This window comes from Lissotriton helveticus, chromosome 4_1 (genome assembly GCF_964261635.1).
Source record: "Lissotriton helveticus chromosome 4_1, aLisHel1.1, whole genome shotgun sequence".
Taxonomy (NCBI): Eukaryota; Metazoa; Chordata; class Amphibia; order Caudata; family Salamandridae; genus Lissotriton; species Lissotriton helveticus.
In genome coordinates, this window is record NC_136063.1 from 395,460,965 (window position 1) to 395,473,744 (window position 12,780).

General features: G+C 43.5%; 1 protein-coding gene across 1 annotated transcript in view; it reads right to left on the reverse strand.

Annotated features, from left to right (window-relative positions):
• The window catches only part of RIMS2 (regulating synaptic membrane exocytosis 2), a 1,857,427-nt gene that overhangs the window by 659,040 nt on the left and 1,185,607 nt on the right, over positions 1 to 12,780 (reverse strand). The gene's annotated exons all lie outside the window — the stretch shown is intronic.

Genomic DNA, 12,780 nt, shown 5'->3' on the forward strand with positions numbered 1-12,780 from the left:
TCACACCCGTTTCAACCATTAGCTGGAATAGGTTGGTAGCACAAAAAAATAGGAACAATTGTATATCTCCTAGTAAAATGACAAAACGGTGTTGAAAAATGTGTTTTTCCGATTCAAGTCAGACTGTTTATGGAAGCTGGGAAGATGGTGATTTTAGCACTGCAAACCCTTCATTGATGCCATTTGCAGGAAATAAAAGAGCCACTTTCTTCTGCAGCACTTTTTTCCAACTATTTCCAAAAATCCCAAACATTTGTTGTATTTTGGCTAATTTCTTGGTTCCCTCCAGAGAAATACACAAACCCTGGGTACCTTTATAATCCTCAGGGTGTTCGAAAAAAGGATGCAAATTTCGCGTGGATAACTTATGTGGACAAAATGTTATGGAGGTCTAAGCGTGAACTACCCCAAATAGTAAAAAAAAGGCTTAGCACAGGGGGGAACAAGGCCTAGCAGGGAAGGGTTTAATTGTACATTTACTGGCCTTCAATTTAATTTGTTTCAAGCAAAACCAACTTCTGTCATAAGAAAGCAGATTAGCCTACAGAAAGCATAAGAAGGAATAGAGAAAGGTGCACCAAAATTCCAGACGTAACAAGTTCTGAAGGACAAAGTAGTATTTAAAACTGTTTGCTCCTTTCATTTTGAAGGACAAGTTACTTACCTTATGTAACGCCTTATCTGGTAAAGACATGATCTAGACGCAGAATCTTTACCTTTGAATTTCCCAGGCATCAGACTGGATCTGGAAGATTTTTCTTCGAGCAATACCCCTGCGCGCCGATAAATGGCATCGGTCAGCTCTGAATGATCTGCCTTACTGTTCCTAAAGAAGGGAAGGGAATGTTACAGTCTGTGATGCAAATGATTAAGGCAGGGTGACCGGGAGGTCAGTGGGAAGACACGACACCCCAAGGAATGGACACCCGGAGCAAAACGAGCAAGAAATGAGTCTTGTAGTTAACCTCTCCTCACACCAGTTAACTAATGAACAAGAGAGGGTCTTACAAAAAGGGCTCGGATTTGTGCCAACACCCAAAACCGACAACTTTCTTCAAACAGTTGAATTGCAAAAATTCTTCAGAAAAATAAGATTGCACGCCTTCTTCGATGGTAAACCACAAGAACCCATTGATGATTCTGGGTTACATAACCCTTCCACTTTTCCCCCCCATAGTGGCATGGTACCGAATGAGGTGCTCACGTTTGAACAAGCGGTTCTAAGAGATGTCAACAACTTGTCTAACTTTTCTACACATAACAATATGTCCACGGAAGAGAGAAACATCCTGGACACACTAGCCAGCAACCCTCCTTGACTATCAAACAAGCTGACAAAGGGGGCGCGACAGTGATAATGGACACTGTGGACTACGAGATAGAGTGTCTAAGACAACTTGACGATACAAGATACTACAAGGCTATCACACAAAATCCCACGGAACGTCTCACAATGTCCATCGTGAGTATGGTAGAATCAGCAGAATGTCACGGCTGGTTGAGTAAAAAGGAGGCGGATTTTCTAGTGAAAAAGAATCCTAGGGTTCCGTATTATACGTTGCCCAAAATACACAAAGGCGTCACACCGGTCCCTGGTCGACCCATCGTTTCTGGCATTGCCTCTGTGCTAGAACCTCTATCACAGTTATGTGATCAATTTTTGCAGCCCCTGGTGAAGCAAATCCCTTCCTACATTCAGGATACAACAGATCTGCTACGACTATTGCAGGACTATGATGAGGCGCAATCTATCGATTTCCTTATAACCCTAGACGTTGAGGCCCTCTATACCAACATCCCCCAGAGGGCCTCCCTAGGTGTTATGGAAACGGCATTGGAAAAAACTGAATGGACATCTGCAACACCCATTACCTTTGTGATGGAAAGCGCGGAAAAAGTCCTCACCGAGAACTACTTCGAATTTAAAGGCACCTACTATCATCAGATACAGGGAACTTGCATGGGGAGTACAGTAGCCCCCAGTGTAGCATGCCTCTACATGGCTAGTTTCGAAGAGAGGCACATATCATCCTTGACAAATCCTTACCACAGGAATATAAAGCAATGGCAACAGTACATAGACGACATTCTGATCTTTTGGTCAGGCAACGAAGACTCTTACACAGAGTTTTTCGAATGGATTAACAACATCAATCCATACCTGAATTTCACAATCACGGCCTCCAAAAGTCATATAGCATTCCTTGATCTGAAAATAAGTATCGAAGGGGGATCCCTCGGTACCACTTTATTTAAGAAGAGTACGGACCGGAATAGTCTGCTACATTATACCAGCCACCACCCAAAAGCCCTGCGATCCAACCTCCCTTTTGGGCAATTCCTCAGGATACGACGGAATTGTAGCACAATGGCCAATTACAAGACTGAATCTGCTATCCTGTCTAGGAATCTAAGAGAGAGAGGGTACCCTACCAGAGAAATCAAAAAATGCTTGAAAAGAGCACAGAACAATAACAGGGAGGGCCTGTTAGAATCCAAAGTAAGAGACCCCCTAGCTGTCCAACCCATGACCTGTGTGACAACTTTCACACCAGCGTCTAACCAGCTGAGAAGAATTGTGAAACACCATTGGTCTATACTCAATACTGGATCTCTGAATATAGACCAACCAAGGTTTGCCTTTAAGAGGTCTAAAAATATAAAAAACATCCTGATTCATACCAGACCCAAGAACACAAACGAATCCAATCGCCAAGTTACACTATGGAATCTGCCACCAGTCACAGGACATTATCCATGCGGTGGCTTTGCGGCATGTCCATTCACTAAGAAATACAAAAGTATTACCCTGACAGATTCTTTCAAGTGGGAAATGAGAGGCCACACTAACTGCAACAGCACTAACTGCATTTACTTGATCATATGCCCCTGTAATTTTTATTACATTGGCATGACGACACGTAATATGAAAACCAGAATATCTGAACACTGCAGCAATTTTAGGTGCAAGAAAAGCAATACCAAAATGTGCAAGCACTTCCTAGAAATGAATCACACCCCTGACTCCCTTCAATGGCTTATCCTAGAGGCAAGCCAGAAGATAACCAAAGAAGGTCTATTCTACAAAGAACAGCGTTGGATCCATAGATTATCCTCTGACAGTAAGGGTCTTAATGAAGATATCCCCTGGACCAGTCTGTAATTGAATTGCTGAATCTCCATTCACCAACATCTCTACAGGAACTTTCCTTAAATCATACAAGATATAACACTGCTTGTGAGGCCCCCACGAGGAGCTTACATCCTTACTTACATCATACCTGAGCATTTATAACTTAATGAACCCCCCACTCCAAGATGGCCGACGCAATACCATTCGTAGCGTCTACTACTGGTTGATCTCTTATTTCTGTGTGCCAGTAATCGTTAGGGTGCACTGTAATTGAATTGCTGTATCTCCATTCACCTACATCTCTACAGTAACTTTCCCTAAATTATACAAGATATAACACTGCTTGTGAGGCACCCACGAGGAGCTCACATCCTTACTTACTTCAAACCTGAGCATTTATTACTTAATAACCCTCCACTCCAAGATGGCCGACGCAATACCATTCGTAGCGTCTACTACTGGTTGATAGTTAATTTCTGTGTGCCAGTAACCGTTAGGGTGCACTTACTTTGACTAAGTTCTCTACCCTCTTATATATAAGCCCTGGCACTTATCATTGACCACCTTAATGATGGTCGTGTTTTTTTTTAATATATTTTTTTTATATATATTTTTTTAAATACTTTGGTATTAATTACGTTGATCACATTCTCCATTCCTCTAAATGTAATACGTAAGGTTTTGAGTCACTCTTTCATCTACCACTAACGGTATAGATTAGTGACCCATGGCTTGTTTTTGACTTGCTATTTAACTTATACGACACTACAAAATGGCCCCCATCTTAGAGAAACCAATCAAGTACATGGTACACACTCCTTAAAACCGGAATTGCCCTTTCCCACTTCTTCCACCCGGTTCCAGCGGCGAAGGGTAGGTGCGTACAGCGAAGCTCAGGAATTACCAAGTAAGTGCTAGAGAGATAACCGCATGGGCGACCCCTCGGATAAAGAGAGATCTAGGTCCCGCAGTTTAATAATTCAAGCGTATTTAATCAGAGAGTCCTGCCGCTAGTGTATTAATTGCAGCGGCATTTAACCAGAGAGCCTCGCCGCGATATCCTTTAACGTTAACGCACACTAATACTAACCGAGGTCCCGCACGGGGTAGTTGCAGCATACCATAACCAGAGAGCCTCGCCGCGAGTGGAATAATTTCAACTACATTTAACCAGAGAGCCTCGCCACTGTATACTTTAACGTTAGCGCATACTTATATTAACCGAGGTCCCGCACTGGGTAGTTACACTTCGCCATAACCAGAGCGTAGTTCTCCTGACCGCGCGCACCATGGCTTGCGGATGTGCTTCTGTATTGTTTGCGGCTCAGGCAACATCCAATTCCTATACTGTCAGTCCCGCAATAATTTTCATGGCAGCCACCATTTCTCCCACGAAGAGAGATTGCACTATAGGGTTGGGCGTTTGGCTGCTTTGGCTCATCTACCTTACAGATAGTGGACCTGGACCACGATCTCCTCCACCAGCCATTTTTAGCTTACTATGTGGGCTCAATATACATTATTCCAGTAGTGCTGTAAATCATAATACTGTTGTAAGTTACTGTTTGATATGAGATTGCAGGTACCACCCAATAAACCAAATGCGAGGCCTGGACCAATATCTCCACTACCAGCCTCTATCACCTTACCATGTGGGCTCAATATACATTTTCACAGTAGTGCTTTAAATCATAATACTGTTGAAAGTTACACTTTATGATATGAGATTGTAGGTACCACCCAGTAACTGTGTATATAGTTCGCAAGGCACTAAGATCTTTCCCTATATATATAGCCTTGCGGTGGAAGATCTACCTGAAGCTTTACCCGCTGGACACTGTCGTTGTTTGACTGTTTTTAACTTTAGGTGAGTTTTGAATAACTGCGAGTTATCCATACCAATTTGGTATTTTTATTTCGTCTAATTTTATATATTCACATGCCACTCTCACTGAATTTTCACAATTGAGAGCGCATGGTACACTTGTGCAATGGTGTTGTGACACGCCTGATTCCCACTGGCATGCGAACCGCACAAGGATTACAGTCACTGATGCATCTGTTGTCAATCTGTTTTTGATATGCTCTCCCTCTTTCTTTAACAGGTATTGACAGTCACAACTAGAAGAAGGGTAATATAGTAATGTGCTTCCCTTCCCCTACTAGCGTGGTAGCCACATGAGCAGATATACACCACACTATAGGGTATTAGCGTAGACAGTTTGTTGCACCATTAGATACTTGCTTATTAGTCTCCTAGGTCCTGAAGAATCTCTAGTCAACTTTACAGTAGCGAGAAACATGTTGACCGGACTACAATAAACTCTAGATGATAGCTAGAAACATTATTTTCCACTACTCTCCTCTAGAAAATCGTTTTTAACTAAAGCAGTGGCCCTCCTGAATAAAGTATTCCCGGCACCACTAGCTTTATTTTAACTCACTACCTCACGTCTACCCTTTAGTTCTGGCCCCATACCCGCACTTCATCCATACGGCTGTTGGAAAAAGATCTCCGCCAAAGAGCCCCTCTATGAGGTGTTGCCCGTTGGGTATTGCACCGCCGACCCAACGAGGAGCAGGCCCAAATGATGAAGCATGACACCTGAAAGGGTGTGTGAGGGCATTAAATCCAACAAAATGGATTCCCAGGGTTACCTCCCGGTCACCCTGCCTTAATCATTTGCATCACAGACTAACATTCCCTTCCCTTCTTTAGGAACAGTACGGCAATTTTTTGTTAAGATGTATCATTTGGGCACGTCGTGACTGGACCTTCTACTCCCTAAGAGTAGTAAAAGCCTTATTCTCCTCCTCTTTGATACCCAGCTCTGAGTGATGTCATCATGTGGAGCCATAAAGTACAGTGACATAAGGGTGTTTTGAACAACTAGGGCCCTGTAAATGATCACCCCTGACCCTAAAAACCAGTCAAGAGTGCGGGGACAATGGGTAGGTAAGAAATCTGCGGCTAGATCATTTCTCTACCAGATAAGGCATTATCGAAGGTAAGTAACTTGTCTATCCTGATAGGGACCTCTAGTGCAGATTCCTTACCTTTAAAGAGATACCCAAGTAATATCTTACTCGGCGGAGTGACTGAGTACAAGTTTAGACCAGGAAGTCCTGCAGGACAGATTGGTCAAAAAGGCATCCCTGCAGACTTGACTGTTCAGGCAGTAGTGCTTGGTAAATGGGTGCAGGGATGTCCACCTTGCTACCTGACAAATTTAGACAATTGAGCTCCAGGTTCCAATGCCATGATAGCAGCCTTAGCTCTGTTGGAAGGAGTCCTTAAGCCTTCAGGAGGCAGCTTTTTGGACAGAACGTAGTAAATTTTGATGCAGAGGACAATCCAGTGAGAGATAGTCCTCTTCTGCACCTCACGTTCTTTCTTTGTTCCAACATACCCCACGAAGAGTTAGTCTTCCACCCAGAACTCTTTTGTACAGTCAAGGCAGAATGACAACGCTCTTTTTGGGGCCAGATGGTGGAGTCGCTCCTCTTCTTTTAGTAAGAAAGAGGCCCTAGTGCGAAGTACCAACTTATATGGGAAGATAGTCAGGCAAGGAGGCTTAGATGACAGAGCCAGCAATTTGCTCACCCTCCTAGCAATTGCCACTAAACAGTCTATTTTGATAGTAAGCAGCCGGAGGGGGCAACTGTGCCGAGGTTCAAATACAGAAAGGTGCGAACCAAATTAAGGTCCTACTGAGGCATAATGAAAGGAGATGGTGGGAACATATGTACAAGTCATTTAAGGAATCTATTTACAGTGGGAGATTTGAATAATGAGGGTTAGTCTGGTAGCCTCAGGAAGGCAGACAGGGCTGAAAGGTTCACTTTGAAAGTGCCAAGTGCAGAGCCCTGCTGGACAAGGTTCAAAATAAAAAGCAAAAAGTGAGAAAGGGAAGCAGAAAGTGGATCAGTAGACCTTTCTGCAGACCTGCATGGTCTTGGTTGAGGGACACCTGGCAAAATAACACTGCAGACTTCAAAAGGAAGGTTGAATGCTATCAACTACAGACTGCTCAATCTCCATGCAAGAAGGGATTGAGTTGATAGGTTCAGGTGGAGGACTCCACCCTGCTGCTGCAATAGAAGATTCTCCCGAAGGGGCAGCCTGATCAGAGGATCAATGCTCAGTTGGAGAAGCTCAGGATACCTGACTCTTCATGCCCAGTCTGGATTCATAAGAATGACTTGGGCACGGTTGCTTCTGATCTTCTTGAGAACTCTGGCAGATAGACATACAGGAGGCCCAAGCTCCACTTGATATGAAAAGCAACTCCTAGCGGGAGCCCCCTTGGAAACTCCAGCACGCTAAACTGCTTGCATTGCACATTTTCGGCAGAAGCGAACATATCTAACCAAGGCTCTCGCCACTGTTGAGAGACCCTGCATCACGTCCAGATGGCGATGCCATTCGTGATCCTCTAGCAACGATGGCTGAGTTCATCCACCCTGGTGTTCAGAGAACTAGCCAGGTGTTGAACCACCAAGGATATACCCAGCTGTTCCAGCCATGTCCAGAAATGCAGGATGGCCGGGACCGGCGGTAGCAGTTGCGCAACCATTTCCCACAAAGTGTGGGAATAATGTCCCAAAAAGCATGTTGTGTTTACCGACCGCAAAGCAAGGCTGGTGGAAGAAAATATTTTCTTACTCCAAAAATCCAGCCTCTTGGATTCCTTATATGCGGAAGGGAATGCACTTTGGGAGGTAGAGGCTTGGACCAGCAAGAACTCAAGGGTAGGGTGAGTGCTGAGGAAATTTGGATCACCTGGTGCAGGGCATAGGCGGCGGGCAATTGTCCGATTCTCAGGAGCCTCTGCGCTGGGCTTGGACCAGGTACCCAGTAAGACAATAGTTAAGACCTTGTTGAAAGGCAGCAAGGGTTCAGAGGAGTAGACACCAGGCTGCAGGACCTCCGTCAAGATATTCAGTTTGATTGCAATGGAAAGGAGCTGAAGGCCCAGGACCTCAGCTGCCCTTCTCACCACCATAGCATATTATGCTCCTTTCTCCGTAGCCACGGCATGGGGAGAAAACAGACCAGAATCTGGAGAGGTATCCAGTCCGCTGGCCTCACCCAATTCCTCATACCAGTACATTTCTTGATAAGGCTGGTCTTGTAAAGGGTCCAGCAACCCCTCCCAATCTTCCTCCATTCCCAGCTCTTCAGAATAGGGCTGAGGAAGCGACCTAGAACATAAGGGTCCTATCAGCGCCGATCTAACTCTGGGTCATCGGGGATAAGAATGGGGCTGATGCTGCCAGTGGGCGCTAGCGGCATCAGAAGGCTTGGTATTTGGACCAGCGCTGGGAAAGGTCACAGTGGTATGAGCAGTATAAATCCAGATCCATCGCCAGATCCATGGGGGTTATCACCACCAGGGTAGGAGCGGCTGGAGGGGAACCCTATGGAGCCCCCTGAGCCCAAAGGCACACCAGTAGGGTCAGACCTCCCAAATATGAGGCACATGGCATCATAAAATTCCTTGAGCTAGGCGGGGTTGCTCCGGTTCAAGGACAGGCTTGGAAGTACAGACCCAGGTGCAGGTTAGTGCATTGTGATATAGTGTTCTTTAAAGAGGTGAGACTTAAAGTGTCATCATCTGTGGCTTCAGCTCTCCTTCCTGCACTCAACCGGCAGGCAAGTGCAGCTCCCCAAACTCACAGCCACTGGGTTCATTCTGGGGAAGCAAAAGCTAGCAGTGCTCCCAAAACATCAGTGATGCTTGGCAAAGGGGTTCACATCCATGAAGCGTTTCACTGCACATAGATGCCCAGGAGCAAACAAAATTTACTTTGAGTCTGCTGAACTCATGTTGTCTGGAAATGGGGACATCCATATTGAAGTTTCAAGTAGAATTTCCTCATGGTTTATAGTGCACTTTACAGGCAAATGAGATACTTTGCTGCTATTGCTAGGAATTTACTAAAAAAAAACTTTTTAAAATCATGGTGATAGTTGTTATCTTTTAAAAGCTTGTTTGGAGACCGAAGCTAAATGCAGACAAGTACTCAAAGGATTTAAGCTAAATCATATGAAATACTGAATCTGAGTTTAGCTTGAAAGCGCGTACAATTATATTTTGATGCACATTATTGGATACTATATTACTTGAGGAAATGCTAAGGATCAACTTTAAAGAGAGTTGAAATTTTTATGTTGCATAGGTTGTGTTTTGTGTAGTTGCGATGTTAAGTGAAGAGATACATTGGTATCAGTGTGAGCAACATAAATCAGATGAATGTTGTTATATTAAAGATTTTTTTTAAAAGACAACCTTGAATGTAAATCAGAAGATAATGAGCTTAGTTAACAAAGAGGGAGGGTTATGTCAAAGGCTGAAAATAACATTGATTTAATTGATATGGCTTATGATTCAGTCATGTCAGCATTCCACTAAAACAAGGAGAATATGAGTTATGGAGATAATCTGAAGGTATATCATTTCTATGCCAATGGATAGATGGCTCTCTATAGCGATACAGTAAGTCACGTAAAGACATTAATCTTCTCTTAAGATATCTACCTGCAACCTGTATACTTAAGTGCCCAGGAGAGTGAGGAGTCAGTGTCATTTTATCCTGGTCTAATTCTATTGTGTATGGTTGGCAGTGTATAAAGAATAAGTGCAGAAAAATTCTTCTCTCTCACTGGATGCAGAATTCAAGGTTACGGAATTTCCAAAAATAAGGATGTTTGCTCCCATTAGGACCAGGGTCAGTACTGATTTGCATAAGGCGGACCTCTGTCTAGAGTGGCACATTAGATGAAAAACATGGGGTTGGAATGCTACCCCAAGTGATTTTCAGTGGTTAGACTGTTTCAAGCAATTCTTCCATTATTTTGTGTGTGTTTGATGTAACACCCTTAGTGACCAAGGGTCAGCTAGACATGGTTCCCTTTCTCGCTCTGCCCCAGGAGCCAATCTATTCATTACCAAAGAAGCATAACAAGGTAGAAACTGGTCTGTGATTGTTTCTGCCCCTGCAAGTGGGTGCCTGATCTGAAAGTTCGGGATAGACTGTTCCCATGAGGAGCAGGGTCGGCGCTGATTTGCATAAGGTGGGTGACTGTCTAGAGTGGTACAGTGGGTCAAAAATGATGGGTTGGAATGCTACTCGGTGCGACTGCAAGTGGTTAGACTATTTGCAATCATGCCTCCCATTGCTTTTTATGTAATTTATTAGAGATTTTCACGCAATGATGCAATCCTCTGAGGGCTTGATTCGGGGGCGCGGTGGATAGAATTAGGGCGGTAGGACCGCCATTGCCCAGCTGCAGCTGTCAGCTAACAGCCGTTCCCTGGTGGTGGCGCGGTGGTGCAGAGGCAGTAATATGCTTGGCAGGGCCACCGCGGTCCGGCCACGCATATCACAAGTTTCATCTCTGCCGCAGTTTTCATGGCAGTTCCTACTCCATGAAAAGTATTGTGCAGAGGGAAAAAGGGGGCCCTACAGGGCTCCCTGGTGCCTCACGCCATGTGGATGCACCCAGGGGGCACAAGATGCGCCCTCCTGTGTGCAGGCACACCAGTTCCTGCATGGCATGGAACTTATGGTCCATGCCGTGCAGGAATTGTCTTTAGCGTTCCTATTGCGGTCTCATTTTATTAGGTACCACCGCAGGAACATCAAAGAAAATCCTGCCAGACACGAGAGAAACACTCGTAATTTGGGGGTTGGCCCGACCACGTGCATGGGGGTGTGGTGGCAAGACAGACCTAGCGCTACACCGCCAAACTCATTATCGGACCATAAATATCCTTAAATTACAAAAACACATGAGACGTTACAGTACTCCCTCCCAGTTAACCAGGATCTCTATCCTAATATCTTTCTTTCAGGAAGTCTGATTCAGCTTCACCTGAACTGTATCTAATGTCACGCTAAATGTCAGGATATACTTTTCACACTCCTACAATGGCTTACTATTCAATTGTATATGTTTATGTTCTTTGTAGCGCAAACAAATATCTGCTCTGTTACAGTAGCAGTACAGAAAGCTATTAAAGAAATACATTGCAAGGTATATAAACTATCATCGCCTCCTTTCTGTTATTCTACCACCAGATGGAGAAGGAGAAACTACTTTTACTAAGACATGCAGAAATTATGGAAAATAAATAAAGTGCCTGCACAAAGGCATGAGTGTTAAGTGAACAAACTTACCAGAGCTTTGAAACGTAAAACTTAAAGTCACAGAACACGAAATATCATAGTCCGACATGTGCATTTTTTCAATATTCAAGAAACCATCACAAAGTTCGTTTCCAAAGCTTTTGTACTACGTGAATTTCAAGTAAGCCAGCAAAATAATTGTACATTTCCACTTCTCTACTTCGAAGCAAAACTGAACCTACATATCGTTAAACACAGCATGAAATTCAAAAAAGCCAGAAAAGGGATAAGGTAGGGCATTTCTGAGAAGCAAGCAGGAGAAGCTAGGGTTCTTTGGGATATCAACATATGCACAATATTGTAGCCTAAACACATCAAAATGATGCCACACCAAACTATGCATATGTACGCATGCATTGCTCTTTTCAGGCATGCTGAACATTTACCTGAATTATATGAATATGAGCCTTTATCTGGAAAACAAATATTAAAATGAAGTGATGTCACGGACAATATACATGAATTTTCACGCATGTAACAGGGATGTTTGCAAACTATGACCCAACAGTAATGATTATGTTGTTCTCAGTTTCCTTTTCAGCTCTTTTGCATTGCAAAGGCTTAATGCGCTTTGTTTGCAGAGGCATGTAGGCATTATTCATACGTTAGGGTTCTTTTAGACATCCTTGCTTCATGTTAAATACCTTTTTTGCAAAAGGATTTAAACGTCAATCCATGTAGAAGGCTATTTTTTCTCATGACCTTCTGAATCACGCATTCACTGCATGCAACCCACTTTCAGGTGCCTACAACCTGCGCCACACAACACATTAATGGTTAAATCAGGCAATAAGCAACAACCTTTTTGCTTCATTCTAAATGAAAATAGATTTTTAAAAAAGGTAAATCAATAGAAACTTTCAAATGAATTCATGAATGCATACCTATACAAATAAAGAATTAGAAATCAAAAGGTATCCCTCATGATTTCTTTATAGTGTATCCATTTTTCAAAGCAGTGTCAATGGACCACAACCTTAATGAACAAGCACTTAAGTTATTGTTTGTCAGAAGGGGATCTATTAAAAATATGACTCAGGGAGCAGAGGAAACTGATCAAATCAAACACCTCGATAACTGCGAATAAGAAAACATTCGTGGGGACACGAATTTTAGTAAAGGTTTTGGTGGATTCTTTGTAAATTTGTAAGAGAGACACAGTCACTCACACCTTTGTTCAAAGATTGGGCTTACACCATGATCTCTTTTCTAGGCGATGTACCAATGATCTCGATTTTCTTTTTTAGGGGATGCACCCTGGGCACTGCAGAATACATTTGTACGTTTCAGAATCCCTTTATTGCAAAACAGCAATGGACCACGACTGCTAGGGACTTATGCAACCCTGTGAAATTAAATGTGCGCCATGTGCTTTTTCGTGCATGCCGCAACAGTAACAGTAATAATGACGTTCGGCAGGTTTAAGGAGCGTTTCATGCAGTTGCAAAGCCAAA